At 37.0% G+C, this 15,641-nt stretch overlaps 1 long non-coding RNA gene across 1 annotated transcript; it reads left to right on the top strand.

Annotated features, from left to right (window-relative positions):
• The first annotated feature begins 456 nt into the window (after positions 1 to 456).
• On the top strand, positions 457 to 10,417 carry LOC307002078. Its single transcript, XR_013798416.1, has 3 exons — positions 457 to 516; positions 1,366 to 1,594; positions 10,300 to 10,417. It is a non-coding gene; the product is annotated as an uncharacterized lncRNA (long non-coding RNA).
• Positions 10,418 to 15,641: the final 5,224 nt, after the last annotated feature.

Here is a 15,641-nt window from a genome sequence, read left to right as displayed (position 1 = left end):
AAAAAGTTTTGGTATTCCTAACAAACAGAACATTTTATCACATGCTCAGATCCTTGTTTAAAATGGCACTGCTGAAAGGGGAATCATACATAAAGGGGTCATATAATGGTACATGCACTTTTACAGGTTGATTGTACTGCAATGTGTGTTGGCAGTGCCTGTACACAACCATCATATAATGATAAAAATACATCCAGTGTTTTCTTTTTAATTAATCTCCTTATATGTTTTCCCCTGTCTCAAATCGAGCTGTCTGACCATGTGACGTCACACGGTCGGACGTCCCTCCCACGATTGTTAATTGACAGCAGCGTTTCAACACTGACCCGCCCTGAGCGAGCTGTCATCATAGTCCAAAGTTCATGTTTGCGCGAATCATTTCTCACCATACTGCTTTATAAACGAGGGTCAGTATAAAGCTGTTTTTCCCAAGAAGCTGCTCCTGAAAAAAAGAATCGGTGTTCCAACTATTCACCAACACCAACTATTCGTGTTCCTGCTGCACCTCCAGAAGAAGTGAGTGTAAAGTTTTATTCATCACTGACAAGCCTACATTTACCAAAAAAAAGTTTTTCATGACCATTAGCTGTAACATCAATCTGTCAATGAACTAACGTATCTGTAAACACATAGCGTTTGTATCTCACTACTCTACCCTGCCAGTAAAGATAGATCAAAGTGGCATTACGATGTGAGGTGTTGTTGAAATGTCAACAATGTATTGATATTCCTATTTATGGTTCTTTAAAAGGCACTCTTAGGTGAGAACACTTATGAAATGTACTGAAATGGAATCGTGAGAGAGTCTGATGTGTGCTAATATGCCCTTTTGTCAAAAAATATCACATATCAACTATAAAAGAGTATCTATGTGTGAAAAAATTATATTTGTCAATTATTTCAGATATTCTTTTTATTACCATAATAAAGATGGCTCAATGAACCCTTGGCCAGGCGGCAGAGAACTTGTACACTCTAAGCTTTGTGTTTTGTAGCATATGTAACCCAAAGTGTCACCTTTAGCTCTAAACAATTTTAGTCATTGCACATTTTGTTTTCACCTCTTCTGAGCAAATCTGTGATCTCCTAACACGCATTCAGACATCAAATGGACACCACCAGGTTGAATGGATCATGCTGTCTTTGGATAAAAGACGAGTAAATTATAATATGATACCTGATGTTGTACCTGGAGAAACTATTTCTGAATTGCCGTCAGAGGAGAAATGCTTCCCCCCCCCCCCCCCATAATGTGTATTTACGCCTCTACCAGCAGCCAGGCCAGACATATACAACAGAGTTTGGGTTCTTTTAGCTTTGTTTCTGTCTTTTCCACGATTTAAAGGGACTGTACCTTCTCCCCAGGTGGCTCTTCATCTCCAGGCTGATGAAATGCTTGAGCACATGATAAATATTTAATCCACATTCGAGATCAGCGGCCACACTTTTCAAACAATCCTGGCAGAGGTCCTCAGTGGCTAATAGTCACACCTATGGCATGCCAATGAGGTTACAGCGGGCAAGAATCGATGCTGTCCCATCAGCCCCAAGGCACAGCTGAGACCCTATCAGATGCTGATGGAAAATGACAAATGTAAGTAATGTAATAAACCACAACGGGTAGTGATCCATATTACACTAAATCATTACAGCTGTGTACATCATATGAATCTTGAGTTATCAAAAAGATACATCAAATTGGGAAAAATAAAGGGCATTATTAATAAGAGGCATTATTGGTCAATGTAACAAAGAAAGAAAGAAAGAAAGAAAGAAAGAAAGAAAGAAAGAAAGAAAGAAAGAAAGAAAGAAAGAAAGAAAGAAAGAAAGAAAGAAAGAAAGAAAGAAAGAAAGAAAGAAAGAAAGAAAGAAAGATGGTTCTTGCAAAAGCTTAAACGTGTTGCGTAACACGAGAATGAATCTCATTGGTTCTTGCGGAATCTCAAACGTGCTGCGTAACACGATAATTAACCTCATTGGTTCTTGCGGAAGCTCAAACGTGCTGCGTAACATGAGAATGAACCTCATTGGTTCTTGCGGAATCTCAAACGTGCTGCCTAACACAGGAGAATGAACCTCATTGGTTCTTGCGTAGAGCCCGAAGCCATTTGTTTTGAGAATAATGGCTGGCTGATGAAGTTATTGGCTGGCTAGCCGGCTCAGCCAAAACCTAAATGGCTGCTGCAGCCGCCAAACCTTAGCTGCAAATGGCTGAAGCTGCCACTTCATGTCTACAGATGTCTATTTTTGTTTAATTTATGAGAAATCTACAGACGCAAACAGACGAAGTGTAGTAAAATAAAGACCTAAATGTGTATTTCAGACTTTTTTTCACCACAAGTCTAAAAGAAGACATGTTAATGAAGACAAATATCCAAAAATCTCAAAATTGACCAGTAAAAAAAAAACGATGTTTTTGCCTGCCGTGTCTCGCCTTAATATAAACAGTATTCAGTATTCATTATATATCAGTATTATTTTGGAGAATGAACCTCATTGGTTCTTGCAGAAGCTTAAACGTGCTGCCTAACACAGGAGAATGAACATAATTGGTTGTTGCTGAAGCTCAAATGCACTGCGTAACACGAGAATGAACCTCATTGGTTCTTGCTGAAGCTCAAACGTGCTGTATAACATGAGAATGAACCTCATTGGTTGTTACTGAAGCTCAAATGTACTGCGTAACATGAGAATAAGCTGCATTGGTTATCACGTCAAGCAAACATTCTTGAGCTTCTGTTTACCCCAACTGATGTGTGAGTTGATGAATGTTTATATGTTAATATAAAATCATCATAAAAATTAAAAAAATAAATATTTTAATGACATACTTTTTAGTTCAACTATTTGGATGTCAAAGTCACCCTGACATGTGTTTGGTTGTAATGCATTTCATTTAGTGTTAGTATATAAAAATAAGGCAATAGGATGGCTTTTTTTAAGTTCCATCATATAATCAGTCTACTTAATTATAGTAAATGTCTAAATTAACCTTAAAATGTCAAGTTGTCAATCTGCCATCATAACAATGACCTATTTAGATGAAGTAACTGCATTGTCTTAAGTGGTATCAATTAATGTTTTAAAAAAAAACTCTATGGAGACTTTACTTGTTTTATAACATACATACATACATACATACATACATACATACATACATACATACATACATACATACATACATACATACATACATATAATAATACAGCCTAGACAGATACTCTACTGTACGTCTATTCTATTCTATTCAATTCTATTCAATTCTATTCTATTCTATTCTAGTCTATTCTATTCTATTCTATTCTATTCTATTCTATTCTACAGTATTCTTCAGCTGATGCTCTTTGTAACTCAGTGAGACTGAGAAAATCCACAGTGCTATTTAAAATATTTTTCATTGGCGGGCTGCAACAGACAGAAGAGACCCAAATTTCAACTCTGAGTAACGGATGCTTGTTAATAAAACTAGACGCAATTCTGTCAAAGAAACAATAGGAAATAGAGTGCACCGTGCATAGGCAGTTATTAAAAGTGTGGCATAAATGTAGAGCAAGGAAGCTGCTGACAGCAACTGTAAAAATATAGGTGTCAAATATGCACTGTCGTCAATGCATGGAACTGTGAAAATAAATTGTGACGCTCCAAGAGAGTTTGTTGTCCTGTCCAAGAAGATGTATCTATGTTTACAAGTAGACAGATTGCACTGATACCTCAAACTGTCATTGGGGGGCAATCACTTCCAGAAAAGTTTTAGGCTTAAAATTTTTTTTTCCAATGGCCTCTTTAATCCCTGATGAAAATATAAGGGTGCACTGTATGTAGTCTTAAATCAAGCAAAAATAGATTTCATCTTGAGCTGCTAATCTACCAAAGTAAAATGTTTCCTTTTAATTTCTAAGATTTATAAGTACAACCAAGAGTTCAGTTGAATGACCAACAGCTAATTGCTGATGATGTCAAACACAAGGGGTACTTCTCAATCAGCTTCCTACTTCAGTAGTCAGGGCACTGATCAACGAGTCGGTCATTTTAAGCTCTGTGTAAATCACAGAATCTTTCAAGGCACTAAAACGTTCATTCCCCAAAAAGTCCCACAATGCACCATGAAAACCAGGGAGCATCGATGCTCACTACGTTCCCTGAACGGAAGTTCTGATGTGTGAAACTTAAGTCACGTGAGCCAAATCCAGTGGGTCAGTGGGTCATGTAGGTTGTCTACAAACCAGAAGGTTAGTGGTTCAATCCCCGGTTCCACCTGACCAAGTGTTGAGGTGTCCAAGACAACCTAGCTGTCAGAATGGGTGAATGCGAGGCAACATGTAAAGCGCTTTGGTGGCCATTGGCTCTGTGAAAGCGCTATATAAATGCAGTCCATTTACATAACGGCACGCGATGGATGTGAAAAAATACAAACCATTATTTTGTTATATATCAGCATAAACATACATCGCTAGACAGGTAATGAACATAATCTTGTTAATATGTATAATTAATTTACGACTGAAATTTTTCAAGTAACAAGCAAAGTGTTTATCATAATGTACTTTATCATAAGCTACCAACCAATCAATGAACTAGAATACCTGTGGGGTGGCTCAGAAACTATTTATATTGAAGTTATGACAATAATGAAATTGTGATGAAGACGAGCCCTCCAAAGCCTAGAAACTTTGAGAATGAAAAAGTTAAATCCTGAGTATGCAGCCTGAAGCGAGAGTGCATGCGGTTGCTTTTAAGAATGCACTTTTAAGAGAAAGGGATGACATCTTGCATTGCATCTATTTCACATAGCCAGCGGTGCAGGAAAAACTAAAATGTCTCATAATTTTTCAGTTTTTTAAAAAGTCAGAAACAAACAAGTTTCAAGGTAGAGGCAAGAGCCTGACTGGTTTCTGATCAAAGCCACAGATGAAAAGGGTAGAGGGGGTGGATGTGGGGTCCCTGGAGAGTGGTAACCATCTGAGAGCAGATTCAAGTCCCATTCATTGATAATGAGTAGGGAACTAGGAAAAATCCCCAAAGTGAAACCGTGAAATAGGTCTGACCTGTGATCCATATAGCTCGGGAACACATGTTCATGATGTAGTTCAATACATGCAGGTGATACAAAGAAGATGGAGAGACCTCTTTTTATGTTCATATTAAAAGGACCAATTCATAATTTTAAAGCTTTTCTGAAACAGGTCTAAAACTATTAGTTTAGTTTAACTTTATTGTCCATTCTGATCAGAAATTTGTCTTTTGACACTGGTATCATACACATATCCATAAGTACATCCTCCTAAATGCTTACATGTTAGACAAAATTAAACAGAATTACACAAACTACATATTTCCTTGACACATTTCCAAGCCTCCCACAATTAAATGGCAAATATTAATCAAAACAATCAATTAAATCACAGCTGCTGCTGCTGCTGCTATACTTAATTAAGTAATTAACTCTGCAACCGATTGCAAGACAGTAAAACAAGACGGCTTGGCTTTGAACTTGTGAATGGTTGCTCAATAAGGAATTAAAGCAGACCATGCGATACCATCTTCTAGTCTTCACCAAGATGGCAAGATTTCAATAGTAGAGTGAAGGGGACGAGTATGATCATTACATTTCGCATTTGCCGTTTTTTTCCATAAAATAAGAAAATAAGTCTTTTGGAGTTTATGTTGTTTATGCTCAGTGATATTATTTGCCTGGTTAATTACATGTGAAAGTTTTTTTTTTCTTTAGCTGTTAGATGTATATACCATAAAGCAATGTTTTATGTAAAGATACTCTCAATCAGTGATCTATGCAAGACTGAGTTTGGTAGGTATTTAAATGTTAGATCTTTTGAGACAGTTCTAGCTGCAGCTAAAAGAGGTGTTTGAAAGGTCAGAGTGTGGCATTCATCCCTCTAGCCAATAGCCTTTGCCATCCTCTGTTATCTGGAATGACGTGGACCTGTAAATAGTGCTTGTTACTCAAATGGGTCACAAATTTGAAGTACCAACTCTGGCTGCTCATTAAATTAGCATTACTTTCCCCACAAACAAAAAAGACTTCCTGCAATTGTACAGCTATTTATTCTTGTAGCGTTGAATGATTCAGCCTCCAGGCCATCGGCAATGTCAAATCACCCCCGTGGTCATTAAAAAATCTCAGAACAACTAAATTTCAAGCCCTGCTCTCACTATTCTAGCTACCTAATGATACTCAAATGTCAGACTGATATATTTGTAATCTCACTGTAGTGCGACGGATGAGCTGGTCAGAGCAGTGGCACATTCTAGCTTGCTGTCCCATTATCTGGCAGCTGCTACATGCGACAGTATTTGCAGCTGATATCTTGACTCGAATTGGCTTCTTTTTCATAAAGCCAACTGGAAGGTGATATTCAAGTGTAACACTGCAGTTATCAGGGAACATTATTGTACTGTGAAAATGGGGCGTTTTGTTAATATATTCACAGTGTGAGATCAGATAGGAAATCTCATATAACCTGATTGTAATGCCTTTTCAATATCTTTAGAGGAGTCATAGATAAAAACTAATGCAAAACGATTCTCATAAATCGTTTGAATGCTTTAATAGTAACAAATCACTGTGGATATGAGGTTTTATGCTACAATAAATCGTTTTTAAGAAGTATTTGGCCTTATTCTCCAGCAAAAATAAATAAATAAATCAGATCCTTAGATGAACACGCCATCGTTTTTTGAAATAGGGGTTATTCACCGTCTCCCCTACATTTAGATAGGTGGGCAAACACATTTTTGTCTCAGTGCATGCATTGTCTTAGTCTGGCTAGTTTAGCTTAGAATAGAATCCTTTGTTGCCGGATAGCATGTCGTGAGTAAAAGTGATAAAAAACACACACAAAAAAACCTATACTTCTTGTGGCCTGTGTATTCACAACGAGTACAAATAGCAATGCAGATTAAGACAAGGCGATTTCCTAGGCAGATATTGATGTGGAACTATATTGGGGTGAAGCACAGGCGAAGCACTGCTACTTGGCCACAGATATTTCAAGCAACACCTGAACCAATCACCATGCATGATATCTCTGCACCATCTTGTCATAGCTTCTTGGTACAAAACGGTACATAACGTAGTTGCAACATGCATTTGAAAAAGCGAGGTGCTAGAGAGCACTATTCGTTTGAATGCAAAATACAATTTCACCGCTAGATGGGAGAAATTCCTACACAGTGTACCTCTAATAAAATTGTGTAAGATCATTGTGGCGAGCAGGACGAGGATGGCGCGAGGCCGGTGGCGTGATTGCTGATGAGCGACACCTGCGTATCGTAAAGGAGGAGTGACGACAGTGAAAATCGAGAGAAGCCAGGCCTGGATTTTATTTGTGTTTTGTTATATGTGACATCAGTCGTCCGTGAGGGGCTGCTGTCTTTACTTTCGTTTTGTTGTTGATTTATTTTATATTATTAAAGTCTTTAAATGTTTGCCGGTTCCCGCCTCCTTCTTTCCACAACATCTAACTGCGTTACAATCATGTAAATAAATTTTTTCTATATATTTCTATTTTCTATATATTTTTACATCTTTACTATAGGCTTTTACCTTTGCCTACATTTTTGCAAAACTCCAATGTACTAAAAACTGAAACGTTTTTCCTTTACATTTTTCATGTACAGATGACATTGTCGAAACGATCTCTGTTCACATCCATCCGCAAAAACTACAAAAAAATGCTTTATTACACTGCCAGGCCTAGTTGGCATCACATGCCTATAGACTGCCACAATACACATAACAACCAATGTAATAAAGTGTTGCCACATTCATGTTCATCTATTTCAGACGAAACTGAACGTGCTTTTAGTGCCACTTGATATTTGACTTAGAAAGTGTCATGAATCATGCAAAATAATATAATTTTACAGAAACGCATGAGCCTGGATTGCATTTTGTGATGTTTAGCATTTGCTTAAAACAAGAAAAAACAATCAGTGGTGGTTAGAAAAATAAACTTAATTCAAGACATATTCTGTGAAAGTTATAATGCAGTTTGCTTCTTAAGTATATTTATCCTTTTTACTGATTAAGAAAATGGCGGAAATGGAGTCACTAGCCGCGTTTCCATTACAGATTTGCGCAAATGTTTTGCGCTTTTATCTAAATATCGATACAAAACTATTGCGAAATGACGGCGTTTCCATTAACCGATGTTATGCGACTAAAACGTCCTTTTTTCTCTCGCGATAAGTCATTCCAAAAATCACGGCAGCGGACGTTGGTTTATATAATCTCACAGCCACCGCATTAGACATTATTATTATTAATGGAGGGAGACATACGTGTTATCCAAGCATTAATGGCAGGGAAAGACCCTTATATTCCAAACGATATATAAGGAGTTTCTGGGTGTTTCACCCTCATTTCTGCGCTGAGGTTTTGATTGTGGCATTTCTTTGAAGTTTAGAATCCAGTATTCCTATAGGCTAATTATTGTTTCTTTTATGAATTTAATAAAGAACTCTGTCTCCTATTCCAAACGATCCATGTAGGCTACTTTTGTGTCCATTCGTTTTTTCCTTTTTAAACCCGTAGCCTAATTGAAAAACGAAAAATAAACGGTTGTCTTTTTAAAACGCAAAGTTGAACACCACAATTTTAATTTAAACTGGCTACACCAACTGCTGCGCAAAAAAAGTAAATATCGACGAATTTTCAGATGTTTGTTTAATTACTTTTTTCCCCTTTATTAAACATGTAAAATATTCACAAATTAATATGGAAAACTTGTCGATTTTACTGGTTTTCTAAGGCCAAATTAGAACCTGGAATTGACATTTTCCCCGCAGTGCTGAATAAGAAGAGCCATTAATATTATTAAACTATTGTTTTCTAAGTCGGCTAAAAACATCTCCATCTCCGCTGTTAAGCAGATGCTCTTTTAGAGAGAAATGCACCTTTCATACGGATTACTTAATCAGAACAAAATGTATTAGCTTTCGATTCGAATTTGTTCGTTTTAAAGTGGACATTTCAAGCTTTAGCTACATAGGCTATATTTTGTTTCAGTTCTCGCGCTCCAGTTCAGGGAGATCATGAAAACGCGCCTGATTGTTTTATTTTATTTTACAAAAGCACAACATTTTCTTGTTATTGTTTACACAAATAAAAGTAGTTACAAATAATGTATTATTATTTTCTGTATGACCAGAAATTATAGAGTAGGCTATATTAAGTTGTTTCACTGTTAATAGGAAAATGCAAGTGTTCACGCCCGCGCCTCCGTGCCATGTAGTGCGCGCTCCACACTCCACACATACCCTTAGATATGCGTCAAAATATTGTGTTTATTTGTGATAATCTCAGCTCTGTATTATTATTGTCTAACCCGTATTATGAATGACATTTGACGAATTGCTTTGTTCCTTTTTTGGATAAAAGCGTCATCTAAATATGTAGCCTAGTAAATGTTATAATAATGATGATAATTATTATTATTTGCGTACACGGACCCCAAACACACCGCGTCTTCTAAGTCAGGTGACTGTAAATGCGCAAAAACTGTTTCCATTGCAGTTTTGCGAAATATTCCTTTTTCGAATTGGCTGAAAAACCTCCTCATGCGAGCGTAAAAACTTGTTTGCGATAAACGAGAGTTTTTGCGAAATTGACGTGTTTCCATTGAGCGTATTTTCAATTCGCAATTTCAATTTGCGCAATTTGAAGGGTAATGGAAACACGGCTACTCTTAGGTTTCACACTGCACAGGTTTAGGCTTTTTTTTCTTCTTTTTTTGTGCAAAATTGTAGACAAATGACCAAAATCTGAGGTAAATCGCTGCTCGTTCAAGCGAGTGACATTCACGCCTATATCTGGGCCTGTCAATGTGAACTTAGCATTAAATAAAAGTTAAAAGTCTCTTGGAAAACGTGGCCTCTGTCAGATAAATGCATTTAAGCCCAGCTGCATTGATGTGAGATTTAAAATAAAACATACCAATGTATAGAAAACATTTTACATCCATCCGTTGGAACCAAAAGAGCACACGAGTAATGGATTTATCAAAACAAACTAACACTGCCAAGAGGAAGAATATTTGTAAAAGGTCTGAAAACATTCCATGGAAAAACAAGCAGAAACACATTCTAGAAAAGCCTCCATTAAACGTTTATCGGAGATTTCTCAGAATTGGACATTGAAAAAGGACAGTGTGCACGAAATATCCTGAACCCTAAACCATTATGAAGGTTAAAAGAGATGTTCTGTGTTTCTGCTCAGATTGTGACCCATATAGTCATCTGTGTTTTTAGCCCTGTTTCTCTGTGTTCATCCCCAAACAGATGGGTACTGAAGAAACCAGGCAGGGTTTTGGCTCCAGCACTAAATAATGACACCTGCCGCCCTGTTGGCAAATACACCTCACACCACAGGCTGCGATGGGTTCCTAGCCCAAAAAGCAGGCTGGTCTGTTCCTCTGAATGACTACAATGCTATTACCAAAACAAACCTAGAGTATGACAGTATCACATCATTTGTGGTTATAAAATGCAAACCAGTTAAGGCAGTACAAACCACAAGATCGCCTCTGCTGTGACATCTGTCTGTGTCCATAATGATTGGCTGAAGCTAAGAAATTGGTTCTGCTCTGTCATGTCTTTAATTTTGAAGTTCTGTTCCGTTTCCTTTAGTACCAGTTTCCCTGCTCTGTTTCAGTTTCCTTAATGATTATGTCCTTGTTTTGTTTCTAGAACATATTAGTTTCACCTGTGTCTAGTTTGGTATCCTTTATTTTACCCCTGTATTTATAGCCCTGTGTTTCAGTTGTTCTTTGGGTTACACTTTATTTGGTAACACTTTATTTTACAGTGTCCTTGTTACATGTAAATATTAGGGCTGTAGCGATTTAAACCGAAATCGCGACACTGGCAGATCGCGATCGACACACCCCTTCCCAGACTTATCTTTCTCTTCCAGAATAGATCCCAGGGCTGTGACGGGGTCTTTTACATATTAGGTATGGGAATTTCAAGCAAAAATAATATTCGAAGATCGCTGGGTATCATTTGATTATTATTCAAAAATCGCACCTCTCCCCCACACGCGCGCGTGAGCACACACACACACAAGCAAACACCAGAGCAAGTGAGCAAAGCGCGCGGTGTTTGCTTGTGTGTGTGTGGCACCGGCGCGCGCGTGAACTGGAACTCACCTCATAAACGAATAGAAACTTACATAGAAAGCTTGAAATACTTTTACTTGATTTAACGTTAATTCAAAACATAAAGAAATGGCTGCTTAGGCTAATTCGTAGGAAGTGTGCATTTCTCTATGTGCGTTCACTTTGTGGCAAGCGTTATTGCGCTTGAGATGCGGGTCATGCGGAATAGGCAATATATTATTTGTGGTTTACAGCACAGACAGTAAGCCTCGGTTACCTCAGAAGAATTTTTAACATGCTCGAATCATCTCCACAATGGAGTATAGTTCTGTTTGTTTTTCAAAAGTATTTTGTTACAAGAAAACAGAGTTATAGCTTTAGCTATTTATTTATTTATTTGGCTTTTAAAATCCTCCCTCCTCGCAAGAATCGCGGTTTGTATCGAATCGTGGGTCAGAAATCGGGATACGAACCGAATCGTGGGTTTGCTGTATCGTTACAGCCCTAGTAAATATGCATAATTTAATGTTATTACTATGGTAAGTACATGCAACTAACCCTCAACCAAATCCTGATCCCACCCTAACCCTATAGTAAGTACATGTAGTTGCTTAAAATATAAAATTACACTGTAACAATGACACCTTAAAATAAAGTGTAACTGGGTTTGGTTTAGGTTTAGTTGCTATAATTATGCACAATTGACTGGTAATATAACTATAGTAATAGGCTACATGTAGTAACGTGTAACTACGTCATCTTAAAATAAAGTGTTACCTTTCTTTGTTAGTACTCGTTTACGTGGTTCATGTGTTTTCTAGCATTTATCCTATGATCTCCTGCGTGTTTGTTTTGGTTTTGGTCCATCTTAAACATATCTCAAAACTACGTCATATGCTTTCAATGACAAATACGGAACAGTTAGTTCATGCGTTCATGATATTAAGCCTAGATTATTGTAATGCTATTATGGGTGGTTGCCCTGCACGCTTAATAAACAAACTCCAGCTGGTCCAAAATGCAGCAGCTGTTCTTACCAGAACCAGGAAGTATGACCATATTAGCCCGGTTCTATCAACACTGCATTGGCTCCCTATTAAACATTGTATACATTTTAAAATATTGCTGATCACTTACTTAAGCACTAAATGGTTTAGCTCCACAGTACTTAAGCGAGCTCTTAACGCATTATAGTCCATCACGTCTATTGTGATCTCAAACTTACGGCCAGTTGATAACCTAGAATATCAAAATTGACTGCCGGCGGTAGATCCTTTTCCTATTTAGCACCAAAACTTTGGAACAGTCTTCCTAGCATTGTCCGGGAAGCAGACACACTCTGCCAGTTCAAATCTAGACGAAAAACACGTATCTTTGAACTAGCATACACATTATAAACTTCAATAATTTAATGTTAGGCTGCATAGATTAGGTCAGCCGGAACCGGGAAAACTTCCCATAAATCCTAATGTTCTCGTTATATCATAAGAAGAATGGTGTCTACGCTAATATTAGTCAATCAGTTTGCAACTCTGTTTATCCCGAGGTTTACCGCAGTCCGCCGGATCCAGGCCGTATATGTCACGGACTCAGCCACACCAGCACTCCCTCAATCACCCACACCTGAACCTCATCACCCCCACTGAAATACACTCACCTTCTGTTCCCTCATTGCCTGGTCTCGTCTTTGACTGGTTCACAGACCCGTTGATACTCAGTGTTCAACTACCTGCCCTTCTAGTATTGTTCATCGGAGTAACTTCCCTCTGTCCTGTTATCCGGATTCTCCTCTGTTCCTGTCTCTGTCCAGTCTGCCGTTCATCTTCCTCCTTCATCTTCAACCAGCACCGTCCACTATCATCACCAACCAGGATCCCTTCCGCCATCACCAGCAAGGATAAGTCCCATTCACGCAAACTGATTGATTTTCCTACCATTTCTACGATCCGCTCCTGTATATATCACATCCTGCAAATAAACTGTGTTGATTGTTTATAATCCTTGTCTGCTTCTATCTGTGAGTGTGACAGTATCCAGATCTGATGAAATACACAACGATAACGCAGTCCTAAAGTGTCAAGTCTCTCCCCTGTGAAGGTCTCCTTCCCTTCCCTTTACCTCTGTACAGATAAAACGTTGTCAAAATAATTCCAGTGCACATGGCTACGCGGAAGCGATAAATAATTCTGTACTATACATTTTTAAGGCCAGACAAGTCATATGTTAATGTCAATTTGTAAAGAAAAACTACACGCCTGCGCACATATTCAAACGCGCATATAGACTAAACACGTAATGCATGTGCACACCGTCAGCGTTTTCACAGGTTTGCGTTTTTGAAGTTTGCGCAGAGATAACTTTTTTTCTTTCAAGGCTTGCATCTTGGAACCTATTTCAAGGTTTGCGTTCTCGAGCCACCAGGCACTGTTGTTGTGTGAATGAGCAGGTGGAGCATGTTAAGGGTTTTCTGTTAGAACGGTGTCGTGTTAAAAGTGTTATTTAAATGAAGGTGACTTGACTTGGTTTATTAATAAAGACTGTGTTGATAGATACTCCTCCGTTGTTGTGCATTTGCACAGCCAGACCATTTCAGAAATGTTGCTCTTTTTTTTCTCTTTAAGCTAAAAAGTGGGATGCACACTGCCCGGCCAAAAAAACTAAACAAAAAAGTTGCTGTTTGGATTTAAATTGGCAAATTCGTGAGAGTCTATGACTGGATCATTATTGCAGTGATGTTTTTAGCTTAATATATGTTTGCCATCAGTTCTTCTGGGAGCGCCATGGCTAGAACCGGTAGCTTGTCGGACATAGCGACAGTAACTAAGGGGGGCGGGTCTTTGCGAATTGATAGAGTGTGCAGCTTTATGTTGGAAGACACACCATAGCCATATTCCAGAATTACAAAGACAATATTCATCAGGCTCAAATTAAAAGAATGGCATTTGCCTATTGAAATGTAAACAGCGATTTTTTTTTTTTTTTTTTTTTTTTTTTTTTTTTTTGGCGGGAAAGTGTAAGTTGTCCTTTTTTTATTTTACTTGCATTATTTATGCACTATTTATTTATTATTGTATTTATTTTATTTATGTATAATTATTATTATTCTGTTCTACTTATATTTTGATAAAAAAATTACAAGTTTAAATTATAGATGCATTATAAGAAAATAAATAACTATAATGCTTATTTAATTATTATTGTATTCATTATTATTATTATCAAATATACTTTTTTGTGTGTATTCTGTTCTAGTTTTATTAGATAAATTATAAATAAATAAATAAATAAATAAAACATAGGCTACAAACATAATGAAGATTCTAGCAAGTAAGATCTATTACACAAAGGTGAACTGGTCTGGATGATTCAAGGTGTTATGCAAGTTTAAAGTAAATGTCTGACCCCAGGCCGAAGCCTCACGAATGGCAGGATGTATTTTCTCCTGATTAACCGCAGTGAGGACACTGCTGCTATTCATAGACACTGTTACTCCACAGATGTCTGTGCTCCAGCTTCCTGCAGGGATGTGACAGTTTCCAATCTCAAACGTAGATTGATTAATGACTCACAGCTCCCCGAGAAGCCTGTCTCGCTTTTCCTTTATCAACGCTGGAACATTTAGCCCTCATGTTTCTGTTGAGATTGGATTTATTTTTCAGGGTCACACAGGTGATATAACGCAAGTAATGTAATATTTTCATAAATTCACTCAACCTCATGTCAATCCAAACCTGCTTGACTTTCTTCTGTGGAACACAAAAGAAAAAACACACGGCCCTCAAATTTGTGAAAAAGAAGTGCACTTAATTGTTTTGCAAATGTGTACTTTAAATCTTAAAAGTATATTTAAAAAGTCTACTTGCAGATAATAACAATATTAATTTAACAAAAGTCACATTTAATTTAACACTCGTTTTAAAAAAGTGCACTTTGTAACAATGTCAAATTAAAGTCTTACTTTAAAGTTAATATTTAATCAGTATTTTTTATAATATTTTGTATTGCTTTAAATAAGTAAGCTTATTTTGATGTATTGACTAACATAAAGCAGATTTAATGCACTTGATTATAATTTTAACTTCAGTATGTTATTTGATATTACAATTAAAGTACAAGATTATACAATCTTCAATAAAAATCGAGGACATTAAAGTATATTTCATTTAAATATAAATATTCTGATAAATGCTTGTCAGTATATTCATCATAATAAATTAAGTTCAACTAATTGCATTTAATGTGGAAAAAAAATTGCGGTAAGACATTTTCATTTCATTGTAAATAACATTACAGTACACACTTATGTTCTTTTAAAGTATATTACTTGCATAATAAGTACCTTTTTTTAAAGTATTCTAAAGTGTGCTAAAAATAAAAATGCAGTCATCATTTATTGACCCTCATATAGTTCCAAACTCATATTCTCTTTCTGCATCAGCGAATGAAAGCAGCTATTTAGCAGAATGAAAGCGAATGGGAACCAAGGACTTTCATTTAAACACATTTTTGGATGAACGGAGCAGT

The sequence above is a fragment of the Phoxinus phoxinus genome, assembly GCF_949152265.1.
Source record: "Phoxinus phoxinus genome assembly, chromosome: 1".
Lineage (NCBI taxonomy): Eukaryota > Metazoa > Chordata > Actinopteri > Cypriniformes > Leuciscidae > Phoxinus > Phoxinus phoxinus.
Note: the sequence above shows the minus strand (reverse complement) of the source record. Positions and strands in the feature narration are given on the sequence as shown.